The sequence below is a fragment of the Rhinolophus sinicus genome, linkage group LG03 (genome assembly GCF_036562045.2).
Source record: "Rhinolophus sinicus isolate RSC01 linkage group LG03, ASM3656204v1, whole genome shotgun sequence".
NCBI classification, from domain to species: Eukaryota; Metazoa; Chordata; class Mammalia; order Chiroptera; family Rhinolophidae; genus Rhinolophus; species Rhinolophus sinicus.
Window position 1 is genome coordinate 152,473,144 of NC_133753.1, and position 15,379 is coordinate 152,488,522.

Sequence of the window (15,379 nt, forward strand, 5' to 3'; positions counted from 1 at the left end):
AGAACTGGGGGCTGGAGGTCGTGCTAACGGACTGCTTCAAACTCTGGGAATAGTCTAAGCAATGAAAAGGCAAGTTCATTTTCACATGGCCGAAGAGAGCCCTGTCCTGCAAGAAAGTTTACAGAGATATGAGTCTAACAGTTTCTATGAAATGCCTGTGTTCCCCAGTGACAGAATTTAGAAAAAATCTCATGGGGTTGAAATGACCCAAGTTGGTGACGCCGAGGCCAGGCTTTGGTCATCCCACAAGCCATTCTGTCTTCACGCGGGTGCATGCGGGTGAGGCTGAGCAGAGAGCATGTTCAGGAACACCTTAATGATGTCAGGACGCTTTTCATTGCTCATTTATCACTTAGCAGCTCAGATTTGTAATGTGCTACCCGCGTTCTCCCTTTAGCACAGACAATGCATTCTTTCAACAGTGTGCGGCTCAGTGGGAAGAACTCTGCTGAAAGCAAGGCGGTGGTGCCTGCAGCCTGCCCTGTTGGGGAGGAGGGGCATGTGGGGGGCAGGTGGGGACCAGATGCCTGGCTGCAGCCAGGCTGGGGGATGAGCACATGGAACAGCCACTTCTGGTTCCACTTACTCATTTTTCTGTGCTGAAAGGTGTCATATAAATGCTAAATAGAACAGAGAGAGATGGGGCCTATCTATTTGCATTTCATCTAATGTGAGCAGATGCAGATAGAAAAGCAGCTTAGCCACGGCTGTTCACCTGCCCCGCCAGGCCTAAAATCTTCAGTTCATTTCAATGCAGCCCACGTCAGTTCCACTATAGTGCTGGGCAGACGTAGCGTGGGGTACAAAAGGGCACATGCCCTCTGTCCTCACTGGGTTTACAAAACTTGTTGGGGAGACAAGTTTAACCACAGGAACCATCTGAGGACAATACAACCCAGCATATGGTGAAGTAGTAAGCCATGGGAAACAGATGAAGTGCTAGAGGAGGCTAGAGAAGAGAGAGCACCATGCATGCTGGCTGGGCGGGCAGGGTTCTTAGGGCAAAGGGATTGGACTTGCCCTATACATGGCCAGGGCCATAGATGGGCAGAGGTGGTGAGAGGGAATGGTCTAAGCACTCTGCAGGCCCTTCACTGCTGTTGTTCTGCTGATACTCTTCCTTCTCCCTTTTCCCTTCGGGCGGTGGGGTCCTCCTCATCTCTTAGGACTTGGCTTAAATGTCCCACTTCCAAGAGGTCTTCCTCAGCTATTCTGCCTAAGTATTAGGTTGGTGCAAAAGTAATTGAGGCTTTGCACTTATTTTTAACCTTTTAAACTGCAATTATTTTTGCACCAACCTAATAGCAGCCCTGTCCACTACACTGTTCTCCATTAGAGTCACCTACGTTTTCCTCCCTCCACTTAACGCAATAGGTAATTACGTATTTGCTTGTGTCTCCCTGTGTCTCCCATTGGAGGCACCCACCACTCAGGCCCAGGACCCTTTGCATCTGTTTCATTCACGATTGTATTCACAGACAAGCACAATGCCTGGACCCTAAGAGGTGCTCAGTAAATACTTGTTGAATGAATGAGTGACATTTGAGGAAAGCCTCCTTTAGCAAATACATTTGTTGGCCAGTTGAATCCGAGCTCTTGTTTTATATTCCAGGAGGAAAATCTATAGATTCCCTAGATCTGGCATGGAGCTGGATGTCTTTCAGGAAGAAGAGTTTTCATTAAAACATATAACCACAACAAAGCAAGAACAACAGCGAGATTGATACAAGCATACCAGTCAAGTCTGCATGTCAAGAAATAGAGTAAAAAGACATACAAATTTGTGAACAATTGTACTGGGACCTTGCATAACCATGACCCACTATGATGCATCATACAACGCATGGCATTTTAGTCTTGCAACCTGTCCAAGGTGTTTGTTACTGGGTGAAGCAGAAGAATCTTGTTAAAACACAGCTTTACCTAAAACGTGGTCCCAGACGTGGACCTGGAGAACACTGTTATAGACAGGTTCCAACGTGGTTGTAAGAGGGGGTGGAGTTTTAATTTCATTCTGTGTTCAACCTCTTGCTTGGAACAAATGGGTAGCCTGGATTATTCTCCTTTTTAAAAGCAATTATTTTGTATGGTGAAGATCAGAAGCGCCAGGTCAGCTCTAATGCAGGAGAGAAAACATTTTTTAAAAAGGTAACTGTTCTTAGTTGTATAATTGATTGCCTTTTTATTTAAATTTAACCTGAGTAATATATCATTTTAATTACAGAAATTAAAAGCTGCAGATCAGAAATATCCTCACATTTCCTCCAATGACTGAAAATGATCTCTTCTCACTTCTGAAAAATCTCATTTGGTAAAAGACTGGGGTAGGGGTGGAGGGAGGGAGTATGACCAGAAAAACAGTGACTGTGAACTCTTAATGCTGGCTCTGTGCAATTAGTATCTTGCCATTTCTGATGCAGCCTCACCAGCAGAACCAGAAAGTTTGCATGTCTTTAGAAATTGCTCGTCCTCACTCCCCCACCCCAGTTCCATCAGCCCAGGAAAGTCAAATTGTCTGTGAAAAAAATACATTCTAACATTGAAAACAATCTTCTGATTGGACTGTGGCATTTTCTCGAAGCTGCCATACAGGAGTCTTTTGCAGGAGCTTTTAAATTCTATAGATCGGGTATTTTATGATTTATAGAATATGAAACATACAGCTTGTGGTTTGAGTTTTAAAATATTTTTTGTCAGGTCTGCCTATGATGTGTTTCTTAATAGTGACTAAGACTATGGCTCATCTTCCTAACCATCACGGTTGCGTTGGGGTGATGGTCAAAAGCTGGGTCCCATGATATACAAGTTCCTGGGTGGGCCCCATCCTCTCCATTCCCCTGCCCCTGGTCTGGGTCTCACTTCTTGGACAGAAGAGAGATATTACTATCGCCAAACTTAGGATTGCTGTGAGGAACCTATTTCTTTTCTACCCTTATTTACTTCTTCAGGACATTGTGTGCAGGACATTGATCTATCTTCGTATTCTCGGCGTACAGTGTGTGTAACTGTGCTAGATAGAAGGGAATTTTTCCTGAGCCAGACTCTAGATCATAAATATATATAGACAGCTGAACCCTGTAAAATACTATAAATTACAGATCATTATGTAGTTTGGATATAGTCAAGTATAAAAAGCAATGTAATTTTAAAATTGCCTTTGTTCTTTAAGCTCTGGAACCCAATATTTATTCAATCTTCTTTATATGCTTGTGTTATCAAAAACTGGGATATATGGCCAACTTAAATTAGTATGAATGAAGATTATGAAGGATGTGCTGTTGCTGAGATCTACTCAGAAGATGCTAGAGAATGGCTATCAGCAGTGGGGTAGCTCTGTGGATGTATAACCTGAGATTCATTCCTTCTTACTCACTACCTTTAGAATTCACTCTTCCTTCTACTGCAGCGGAATGTACTTCAAACACCTAGATCCCTCAGCAGTGCAAGTCAAATCTCCTTTATGGAAACCAAAGAGACCTGATGCTTTCTAGCCTAACTTCCTGAAAAACAGTCAAGCACTTACCAAATTTTGAGGGTGTGTTTAGCATCAGGACAATAGAAATTATATGAGTAAATAGAGTGTATTAGGCTCAAACATGCATTATTTTTAAGCCAGAGAATTAAATAGAAAGGAAACTAAGACTAGAAAAATAGATCTGTGAAATAGTGTAGAAGACTGTGAAACAGATCAGTATATATATGGCACCTGGTTACTTAGGCTAGAAGTGGTACTAAAAAGTCAGTGGGGAAAAGATAACATTAACTTAATGGTGTTGGAATGATTTCCAAGTAGAAAAAAATCAACTGGATTCTTTCATCACACCACACACAAGAACAAACATAAGAAACAAAATTATAAAACAACTAGAAGAAAATATAGAATTTCTTCACTACCTCAAGAGTGAGAAGGCTCTTTTTTTTTTTAAAGTAGCAAAAAAATGTATCCTATAAAGGAAAAGATTTATAGATTTGACCATATGGAATTAAAAACTTTTACACGACAGAAGACAGGAGATGGGGGCTAGAGGTAAGGAGTGTGTGGGGAGAATTTGCATTGGATATAATAGGCAAAAACTTAATGTCCAAACTATATAAAGAAAAAGGAAATACATAAAAGGAAAAAGAAGCTATTTTAAAAATGAGCAAAGATAGAGAAAAGCAATTCAAAGAAGAGTAAATCTAAATTGCTGAAAAACACTTAATAAACCCTCTCCACCTTACTAGTAATCAGTAAAGTGCAAATAAAGACAAGGAGATACCATTTTACACCCAAACAAACTGGCAAAATTAAAAGGTTTGAGGATATAAAATATTGGTGAAGAGTTTACATTAGCTAATTAGTATAGCTAATTTTCAAGAGCAATTAGTAGTTTTTAGTAAAACCTTTGTTGAGTATAATCTGTGACTCAGCATTTCTATGTTCAGGTTCCCTTTTTTGTAGGGGTGAAGAATGGGAACCAACTCAAGTGTCCAACCAATATAGAATAGGAGCGATTTTCAAAATATTTGAGCCATAAAGTATTGTGTAGGCACCAACCAATCAGAACAGATGCTGGCCACAGAAACCCAGGCAGAGTCCTACCAGGTGGGGCAAAGTGTTGGGGGCAATATTTTCACAACGGGTGTGGCTGTACTGATGATACCTGAGCGTTAGGCCTGGGTAATGCCGAGTAGAAGTCAAGGGTATAGGTTCTGAATTCAGCTCCTCTGGGATTGAATTCTGGCTCTGTTGCTTATCAGCTATGTAACCTTGAGCAAATTTCTCCTCTTTTGCTTTAGTTTCTTCCTCACGTACAACAAGATTATAAGGATCCCTTCCCCATAGATTTGTTATGAAGATTAAGGGAGCTAATACATAAAAAAGCTCTTAGACTACATTCTCATATTATTGACTAAACACTCAATACATGTAGTAGGAAAATGGAAATGAATAAATAAAATGTACTGCATAATTAGATATAGAATTTCACACAGTAATTAAAATAAATGAACTATGTGCCTTAACCTGAATACAGTTCAAAAAACATTTGAATGAAAAAAAAGCTGCAAAAACAATATATTTATGGATGCATATGAGAGATTAAAAAAGAAATATGAACCAAGAGGCTACCCATCAAATTGATGATGTTGATTATCTCTGGGGAACAAAGGGAATGTGCTTGGGGAGGGGTAAAAGATGGATTTCAACTCTCTCGGTAGTTTTTTAAATCTAAATGAAAAATATCTGAAGCAAAATGACAAAAATATCGTTTGGTAACTCGGAGTTGTGGTTAGACATTTGTAATAGTCTCTGAAAATTTCCTTTACCTTTAATTTCTTTAAAAAAAAAAAAGACAGAAAAAACAATGTGGGGCCAGGTGTCAGGAGATCTGCACGCTAATACCAGTTTTACCTGTACTCAGTGGTGCGACTTTGAACCAATCACTTAAAACTTTCTAAATCTCAATTCCCTCCTCTGGAAAATCAAGTTAAGGATACAATTTACCTAAAGGGGGATGTTTTAGAATAAATTCTAAAGCTCTCTTCAAATGTTAGCTTAAATAAAATTGGGTTGTTGGATTGCCAAACCCTACGACTTCTTTTGTTCTCATGGCCTAAGGCTGGTAGAGCTGTTTTGAGGAAGAAGCAAGGCAATGCATATAAAGTCCGTAGCTCTGGGGCTGGCACCTCGCTTGCAGCAGATATTTTGGATGCCTCCTCACTTTTGAGTCTCCCCTCTTCCTCACTAGCAGAGCTCTGATTTTATTCTGGATAGTGAGATGCCAGGATGAAGAGATACATTTCCTAGTCGCCTGTAAGCAGGAGCTGTTGTTTGGGTTTCTAGAAATCTTCAAGAATGCTGCCTCAGCTGGAAGAGGTCCCTCCTTTGCTCTCCTTCTCCCTCCTTTTTCTCTCTCAGAATACAAAGATGATGGCTGGCATTCCAACAGTCATCTTGGATCATGAAGTGACCTTGACGATGTAAGCCATGAGCTAACTCTGATGAGGTAAAAAGGTTAAAAGTGTCTGGGTTCCTGATGACTGTGGAACTGCCATTACAGCCTTGGGCTGCCTACTTCAGGACTTCTTTTATGTGGGGGAAAATAAACCTGTATATTTTTAAGGCATTTATTTGGGCTACTGTTATATGCAGCTGAACATAATCCTAATGGATACATTTTTGCTATTCTGAAAATGCTTATTCTCCTCCAACGTGTTGTGAATAGGTAAACTAGTAATGAGGAAAATAGTGGTCATGACACCTGTCCCTCTGCTAGCTATAGACAGAGAGGAGCTACTCAATTGCTCTCTCCCGTCCTCAGTCACCTATCTCATTGCTATGAAAGCTGTCAGGGGTGTGCCTCCAGAGGAGATGAAGCTCAGGGAAGGCTGTGCTGTGTACCAGGCCCTGTGTACCTTAGCCGTGTGCCTCAGCTCCCACTAGGCCACCCATGCCTTGTTGGTGAGAGGGGAGGAATCTTCCCTCAGTGATGTGTGATGGCCAGTGTTGTATTTGTTGCCCCTTGTTGTACTCAAGGGTAAAACAACAGATGGAGACAAAATAGCTCTCCCCAGAAGTGGAGAGGAGAACAGAGACCATGATTACAGGTTCATTTTTGCCAAATCTTGCACATATTATGTGAGCTAAAGCTTTCTGTGGCTTGATTCTGGAAATTGCAATATGCACCCTGTAGGGAAAATATTATACCGGTTATAAATGAATACTAATCAATACTAACCCATAAGCAAGACCTCAGCTAAACTTTAGAATATGGAGAACTAGATTATTATTTTTTAATGTAGTGAGAAGAAGAGAGACACAAAATGTTTCCCTTAAGCTTTAGTAATGAAGAGAACATAAAAGGGATCCATCAGCTCTTTGGAACTATGTGTAATATGTAAGGTCCCAAATGAGAAATTCTCTGGAATTTAATGTGATAGCTACAGCAATTTCACCCAAGATACAGATGTTGGTAAGGAAGTTAAGTTGAAAAAGTAATCGAAAAGAAGGGGAGAGAGAGAGAGAGAGAGAGAGAGAGAGAGAGAGAGAGAGAGAGAGGCAGATGGAGAGAGAGAGAGAGAGAGAGAGAGAGAGAGAGAGAGAGAGAGAGAGAGAGAAAGAGAGTGAAATAAGAGGGAGAGAAGGAAGGAACGAAGGAAGAAAGGAAGGAAGGCAGGCAGGCAGGCAGGAAGGAAGGAAGGAAGGAAGGAAGGAAGGAAGGAAGGAAGGAAAAGAAAGTCCAGAAAGCATCTGATGAACTTTCTCTACCTCCCTGAGTTAAATGTGAGCCCTTTGTTGGCATAGGATTAGTGGTCCATTGATGTTCAAGGGGTGACTTACCTGAGTTCAGGAAAGAGCCCCGGAAAGGTGAGTTTGTACTAATTAGAGTAGTGGGACCCTCAGCATGTCTTCTGAGTATTTGTACACAGCCAGGGTATTCTATGCCATCTCCTGGGAATGCCACAGAATCTGCATGTGCTCACCTTCAGGAGGTAACTTGAGCCTCATTCTTAGTTTTATCTGGGTTTCAATCCAGATTCTGCCACTTATAAGCAGTGGGCTGTTGGGTAAGCCACTTAATGTCTTATAGTCTGCTTTTCCTCATTTCCAAATAGTGGGGTTATGACCCCTCCCATGAAGAGTTGTTGGGAAGAATGAAAGAGCCATTGTAAGAGAAAATACTTGGTTGAAGACTCGACACAGAGCAGCGCCTCAATAACTGTGGCTTCTGCCCAGTACCTTTTGTCTTTCTCACTCTGGTCAGGTGTAATAGGAGATGCCCTGGGCTGCCCTGCTGAGATTATCTCAGGGCCTGTGGTCATGGGCAGAGAATAAGAGGCAGAGGCATCGTAAGGGCAGGGCAGTGGGAGAGGTCCGTCCAATGCCAGCAACTGGGGGTACAAATCTGTAAAGAATTTCAAAACAGTTATAAAATGGACTAAAATGGGATTTGATTTTTTATTATCACTGTGTGCCTCTGATTCTAAATAATGGCATGATAAAATAACTTCCCTGAAAAAAAAATTTCAATCATCTAAATTTTAAATGATAGTTGTGATTATTGTTGAGATTTAATACTGTACATAAGCTTTAAATCATCACATTTTTATTATGTATCCTTTAATAAACATTATATTTTATATGGAAGTTAATTTAGAGGATTCCTGATTGTATGCGGATAGGTTACCTGCTTTTATTTCATGAATAAGCTCAATGATTTGGACTCATTTGCGTGTGTATCATGTGTAGTTTGTTTCTCCAACCCCACCATGCTGCATAGATGTGACAGGAACAGTGATTGCAAAAGGTAAAGAAATAAAATTTGAATTAGTTGTTCAAATGAAGTAATTTTTACTTCAATTACTTCATTTCTCTCATGCTATGTGAACATTTTGAATATTTATAATTTCAAACACTGAAACCTGTGAGGTATAATATTTTTGTTAAGTGCAAATTTTAGTTCATACATGAACTGTTTTACTGAATGTAAACAATATCTTTAAAACTGAAATTAACTCTTCCTTTAAAGTTATAATTATTTGTTTTAAAACTAAAGAATAAATCTGGTAAATAAAATATCACCACACTTATATCATTTAATAGTTACCTGACTTGTACTTTTTGCAGACATTTTGATTTTATTAAAATTTACTTAGAAGTTACTGGTCAATTGTTTACATAAACTAATATTATAGCATATTGTAGAGAAAAGATCCAGGTTTAAACTGTAAGACTTGAATAAATGGTGCATTTTTCTTTTATGCAAAAAGCCCTTCCTTCCTTCCTTCCTTCCTTCCTTCCTTCCTTCCTTCCTTCCTTCCTTCCTTCCTTCCTTCCTTCCTTTCTTCCTTCCTCTCTTGTAAAGTACAAAGTATAATAAAGGAAAATTTTGACTACCTATGAAATTTTCACTGCCTTTTCTGGCCACGCTAAGTTTTTAATTTTATTTCAAGATTTTGATGACAATAATTTTGTTGAAGAGAGGAGGCGATATTAAAAAAAGATAAGCTCTGGGTGTTAAAAATGTGAGAGAGGCCTCTCCTTGTCCTAAGCATGGAACATGCAGGGTGGCACATGGGGGCCCAAAGCACAGGGCTTCCCAGTTGCTTGAAGAGAAAGCATTTTTTTTTTTTTTTTTTTTTTTTCCATTCAGGGCACTGTTTTTTCACAGCCCTGTGGGCTCTAACCTTAAGAAAAATAGCAGCAGCAATAGTCAAAACAAATCGCTTCTCCAGGCATCAGGCAGATATTTCCATCATTTTCTTTTCCAAATAGCCCAGACTCAGACTTCCTTCAGTCTAATTCAGACATTCTAAGAGCAGTACCTTAAAATCCACCCATTGGTCCAACTGTGCAGGAAGGAATGGCCACCCTTTCTCTGTGAAGTTCATCGATGTCTCCCGTTTGTCCTGGGTAGAGTTTTCTTTTTAATGCCCTATGCCACTAAATGAAACTTTAATTCTAGCTGGGGGGGATGCTCTGGGTTGGGTTGGACAGCACTGCTATACCATGCATGAGGCTGGCTGGGAGTTAATTATGCTGTAACTCTTTTGCTGCTTGGAGCTCATTAATTCCCTCCACCTCCCGCACCAGCCCGTTCCCTTTAAAGCTGTTTGTAGTTATTTCCAGCTGAAGCTGCTCATCACCTGGATGAGTCCTCCAGGACCCAACTGCTTACCAAACAATAACCGGAGCTTTCTGCTTGGGCTATAAATGCTGTCTCGTTTGCTGGAGACGTTACTTTGGCTGAGAAGAGCCTGGCTATGCATACAGTCGGGGCAGTACCTCCATCCTGTTTGACTGGGCCAGGCCAGGTCAGTGCAGTGAGTCACTGGCAGACACAGCTAATCTCTCTCCCCACATGCCATTAACATAGGTGAACACAAATCCACATCAAACCTGATTCCTTTTTTAAAGGTCATATTTACAGCCCATTAGCAGTTAGGGCGAGTGAGAACAAGGCTGTTGGTGGCAAGTATGCAATTCATCACCATAATTAAATGGGTTTAAGTGCAACACACTTCTTCACTTAAAAATATGAACAAAGGTAAGGGAAGTTCCTGTCCACTGCCTCCCTCTGCCTCTTTCAGTGCCGCTCTGCCTCCGTCTCTCTTTTTCTTTCTGTTCTGTCTCTTTGACTCTCTCCTTCGCTGTATCTCTCGTTATCTTTTTGTTTGTCCAACACATTCTTTTCTCTTTTTATAAAATCCTTCTTCCTCAATTGAACATTACAACTACTAATAATGTAAGTGAGTTTTTCTAGAAATTAAAACAAAACAAAAAAAGGCACCCCATTCCCCCTACTTTCAACACTCCTCCCTTTATTGTGTGCATCCTGCCAGCTCCAGCCTGAGCAGTGCACTTGGCTATACGGTTGGATTTTTCATCAAGATTTCAGAGTAGTTCCGGTTCTGCCTCCCATCCCCCCTGCTGCCTGCTTTGGTTCCGGTTCTTTGGTTCATGGGAAAAAATTCAGGCCACTCAGCTGATTAGATATTCCTTCCACCCCACCTCTGAGAACTTGAGCTTCTCCATAAAATGCTTACAAAGGAAGTGGCCGAAGGCAAATCTTGAGCTCGGAGCACATCATTTCTACCTGTACACTGGGGCATATCACAGACCCTCGAGCTGAGGAACTGAGATGCCAGGACCTCAGACTCACTTCACATAGCCTCAAGGAGCAGCTGCCTGCGGAGGGCCCCTGCAGCTGTTTAATACACAGAGCAGCAGGGCTCACCAGTTTAGGATGGGAAATGAAGAGGGGGACTAGATCCAATTGCAGCCATGGGGGGAATTGAAGCGGGCAGGATGTAACTGCCTTTGATGCACCTCTCTTTCTCCCACTTTTAGGAAGTTTATGAATTCCTCCTTATTTAAAAGAATAAAAAATTATATCCCGTCAAGGCTGGCTTTCAGAAACAGCTTTAAAATTGTCCTCCATGGAAGAGATGATGCCAGGAGGGAGAATGCAAACACTGAACCATGTTTCTGAAGGCTCTGCTCCAAGCAGACAAGACTAAGCAAGAATTTAGGGTCCTAAAAAAAAAAAAAAAAAAAAAACTGAATGAATTTATTTCCCATAAGCATATATTTATGCTCCAATAGTCATGGTATACCAGAGAAAGGGTATTTTTTTCTTCACCCGTCTACTAGAGCAGCACGTTTTACATTGATGCAGGGGCTTCTCTGCTAATGAGTAACTGCATGAGGGGTCCTTCTTCCATTAAAATGGACCCTCTAACCAGGAAGATGATGTCTGCCTTTTTGATGACATTTCTTTTTGTTTTTTAAGGAGGGCACAGCTTACAGTGCCCCAGGCGGGGATCGAACCAGCAACCCTGGTGCCATCAGCACCACTCTCTAACCAACTGAGCCAACCGGCCACCCCTTGATGACATTTCTTAATTGTGAGTTTCTGCTTGGACAATTTCTGTACTCATTTTTCTTTTATCCCTTTAAAAGTCATTAAATATAGCATACATACAGAAAAGTACAAAAAACACAAATGTTATCACAAAGAATGAACACCAAGTTGCCACGATCCATGTGAAGGAAGGGAGCATCATTAGTACCCAGAAGCCCTCACGTTACTTTCTGCCCAACAACTGTCCTCTCTCAGAGGAGACCAGTCTGTTCTGGCCAGTATCGTGATCACAGCTGTCCTTTTCTTTATAGTTCAACCACCCATATATCCATAAACACTATAGGTTAGTTTTGCCTGCTTTGGATCTTTATATAAAGAAAACATAGAGTACATGTTCTTTTGCATCTTTGCCTCCTCCACTCCACATTGTTTATAAGCTTCATTAATGTCAAGTGTATCTCTGGTTTATTTGTTTTCATTGTCATGCAGTATCCCATTGTATGAACACCCCACAATTTACTCATTCTCACTGGCTATTACCCACTGCTATGAACATTTGTGTGTTTCCTGGTGCATATGTTTCTCTTGGGTTTTTATCTAGAGGTGAGTTATGGATTGATGATAATATTAGGTTGGTGCAAAAGTAATTGCGGTTTTTGCAATTATTTTTCACCTTTTGAACCTCAATTACTTTTGCACCAACCTAATATTTAAACTTGACGTGTTGAAGGATCAGAAGGAGTTTATAAGTTACCTGCAAGAGAAAGGATGTTCCAGGCAGAGGGAACAGAGTGTGTAAAAGCACAGAGGGGAAATCACATGATATGTTGGGGAGATCACAGTCTTGTATTATTGGAGTGTGGCACTTGAATAACTCTAAATGGAGTTCCCAATATGAGCAGGACGTGCACATTTATCCTATAGGGTGATGGACACATTTTGTTATCACCTTCACATGCTGGTCATGGAGTCCAATTATAGTGGGATGATGTAGTCGGACCCAATGGTTGTGAGATCAAGATCAATCATGGGAAGTCTTGACTGCTAGCAATCATCTAAATTTTAAATGGAAAGTAGGGTTCACCTTGTGATTAGGTCTGATTTTTGGCTAACTATGTGCCTAGAATATTTTGTCTTGAAGAATCTGAGGCTATGTCTGGTATCAGCAAGAAAGCTTTGATTGATAGTGTAGAGCCCATGCGCCATTGATTTGCTGACTTTTATCTAAATGCCTCTCTAGGCAGTAGTTCTGACACGGTGGAGGATCCCTCCAGAATCCAGCTCATGCTAGTTCACATATTGTTTACTTTATTACATGTACAATGCTGCTCTAATCACTAGACTTGCCATTATAAACTGTATCAGCCATCTGTGTTCCTGGAAAGAACAGCTACTGGGACAAACAAAATCTAAAATCCCTAGGCTTTCAAATGACAGGAAGAAGGGTATACTGAATGTCAAGGTCGTTTTCAAGGAATGATACAACAATGAGCTTTGTGTGCTGTAGAACAACCACCTTTATTATAAATAAAAATGAACAACAATTTATATTTTGAATTTCTCTCTATGTCTCTCTCTCTGTCTCTTAAAGCAAAATAATCTCAACATTCTGTCCCACAAGCTGAAATGTACAATGTATTTAGAGCCGGCTGGTTTGATTTGCCACTCTGAAAGTATCAGCTTCCTGATATATATATATATATATATATATATATATATATATATATATATATATATATAAATGTCCTTTATGTTAGGGTAAGGCTTTGCCTCAGGTAGCCTGGGTTATGAGACACATACATATCAAATCAAGTGACCAGAAAGAAACAGGTTTATGTGCTAAATTAATGCTATCAATGAAATATTTGTGTACTGGTGGAAGACAAAGGTGAGTGTCCTTGTTAAATGGCCCTCCTTAGAGTGTTGCTGCTGCAGTGGAGCCAGACCATGTAGGCATATTACAGTCATGTGGGATGGTGCATAGGAAACCTAAGGGACCTTTGACTCAATAGAGACAAGAAACTAGGCACTTCAATGCTGTGTGACCACATCTAAGAGCAGTTCCTGTGTGTCCACGGTGGAAAAAAGACCCCAAAGCATTTTAACACTGATATGGAGGCTCTATATCCCAGTAGAAACCCTTCTGGGTTGTGTGCACTTGGGTGGGTTTTTCTTTTCCCCAAATCTCAGTTTCCTCATCTGTAAAATGAGAAAATTACTTACACTCACAAAGTTGTTAAATGCATCTAATCAAATAAGATTATAGATGTGAAAATGATCTGCAAATTAGATAGCACTGTATAAGTATTATTATTACTTATATAGCACTGTATAAGGTACTATCATTACTTTCACCTCACAAGGTTATTGCAGGGTTCAAAAGAGATCATGTACTTGAAATCAATTGGAAAAGTACTTGGAAAAATCTGTCTGAGAAAGTACAAGTGTAAGGTGATAGCTGAAGTAACAGTATCAAGTACTTTGAGATATGGGTAGCTTCGGACAGTTTGAGAAGTATATTAAAGAGGGTATAAGGGCATTTTGGAAATAAAAAGTTTAGAGCATTTTTAAAACAACCAAGTGGTCAATTCAGTAAAAATGGAAGATAAACCCTGGAATTTTCCAGAACAGAAGCATCAATGTCAGAGGAGCTGTGAACAGATTAGAAATCATTGTTTAGCCAATAAGTTCACGTAGCGTTTTCTACTTAATAGGCATTTCTGATGATAAGAAAGAGAGACTGACTCAAGTTACAATGAAGAAATGGAGATTCATTGATGGAGACATGTAGTCAGGAATCTGTACCGCACCTCATGGGAAATTACAAAGAGCCAAGTCTTCACAAAGAGTGGATGGCAGGAACTGGGAGGTTATTTTCCGCTGTTCGTGCCACTGCACAACCAAGTGGCTCATCTTCTCTTCTGTATGTCACTCGTTTTCTACTTTCTAGTACTCCACACTTGCCTTAGCTCTTGCTGACCCATTGTTTCTCTTTCCTCTGGCTTCTGCGGCTCTAGATTTCTGCTGAATGTCTCTCAACTTCTGTTTCCTTCCTGCCTTCCATCTCATGAATCAATCTCTCTCTCTCTCTCTCTCTCTCTCTCTCTCTCTCTCTCTCTCTCTCTCTCATTCTCCCTTAGACTTCAGGAGAGAGAATCTGAATGGTTCCATTTATCCCCATTGTCTTTGCTGGACCTGACTTTTGTATTAGGCCAGCTCAGAGACTGGCTTTCTATACCTGTGGTCAGGGAGGTAGGGTTACTTGATATAAACATAGCAATTTATGCTTCAAGAACCCATTAGCTTAGAGCTGTTGGTGGGCCCTTCTTGGAGTGGTGTGGGGTGGGGGTCTGTTGGTGGGCACGTATTCTATAGCTTTAGTCCATATGTGAGGGTGCTTGAAGTTCTGTGACACGTTTACTTCCCATTACTAGGTCAGTGGGAGCAGTGGCTTATGTACGGCACTTTCTGTAAAAACAAAGAAACTAAACAAACACCCTCCCTAAATATGCAAATGGTGCTGATGATGGCAAAGAAGATGAAGGACTAGGAGAAAAAGAAGAGAAAGAAGAAGAAAAATGTAGAGATCTTGAAATGTCTTTCTTTCAAGCCACTATGGAAAGAGACAGAAGTGCATGCTCTGAAGTGTCAGGAATACTGTGCTTGGCCAAAACTGGGCTTTGTTTGGGGTTCTGGTTATTTTACCTAAAGTAGCTTCTTCGACATGCTTAAGAATCTCAGAATTCTGGAAGAGAAAGAAACTCAAGGTAACTTCCTCTTCATTTGCATGGTCTTCCCTTTCCTTCATCTTGGATATAGAAGTGAGGATCTCCAATGCTAAGTGGCTTCAGCTAGCGTAGCAGGCCTCTGCTCTGGGATTGCAGAACAGAAGAGTGATTTCAACTGAGAGTCTCTGCCCCAGAACTGCTAATTCTAATCACTGGCTTCTACTTGGATACTTGTAGAGATGGAAACCTTATTGGCTTAAAGAGTTCCTCTTTCCATTTTGGGCAGCTGGTCTGGAATTCTTGCCA

The 15,379-nt window shown here is 40.6% G+C and overlaps 1 long non-coding RNA gene across 1 annotated transcript in view; it reads left to right on the top strand.

The window, feature by feature from the left end:
• The window catches only part of LOC109445683 (uncharacterized), a 295,179-nt gene that overhangs the window by 130,079 nt on the left and 149,721 nt on the right, over positions 1–15,379 (top strand). Inside the window, exon 3 of the long non-coding RNA XR_012495088.1 lies at positions 11,274–11,388. This is a non-coding gene — a long non-coding RNA (uncharacterized LOC109445683). The remainder of the gene's footprint in view (positions 1–11,273; positions 11,389–15,379) is intronic.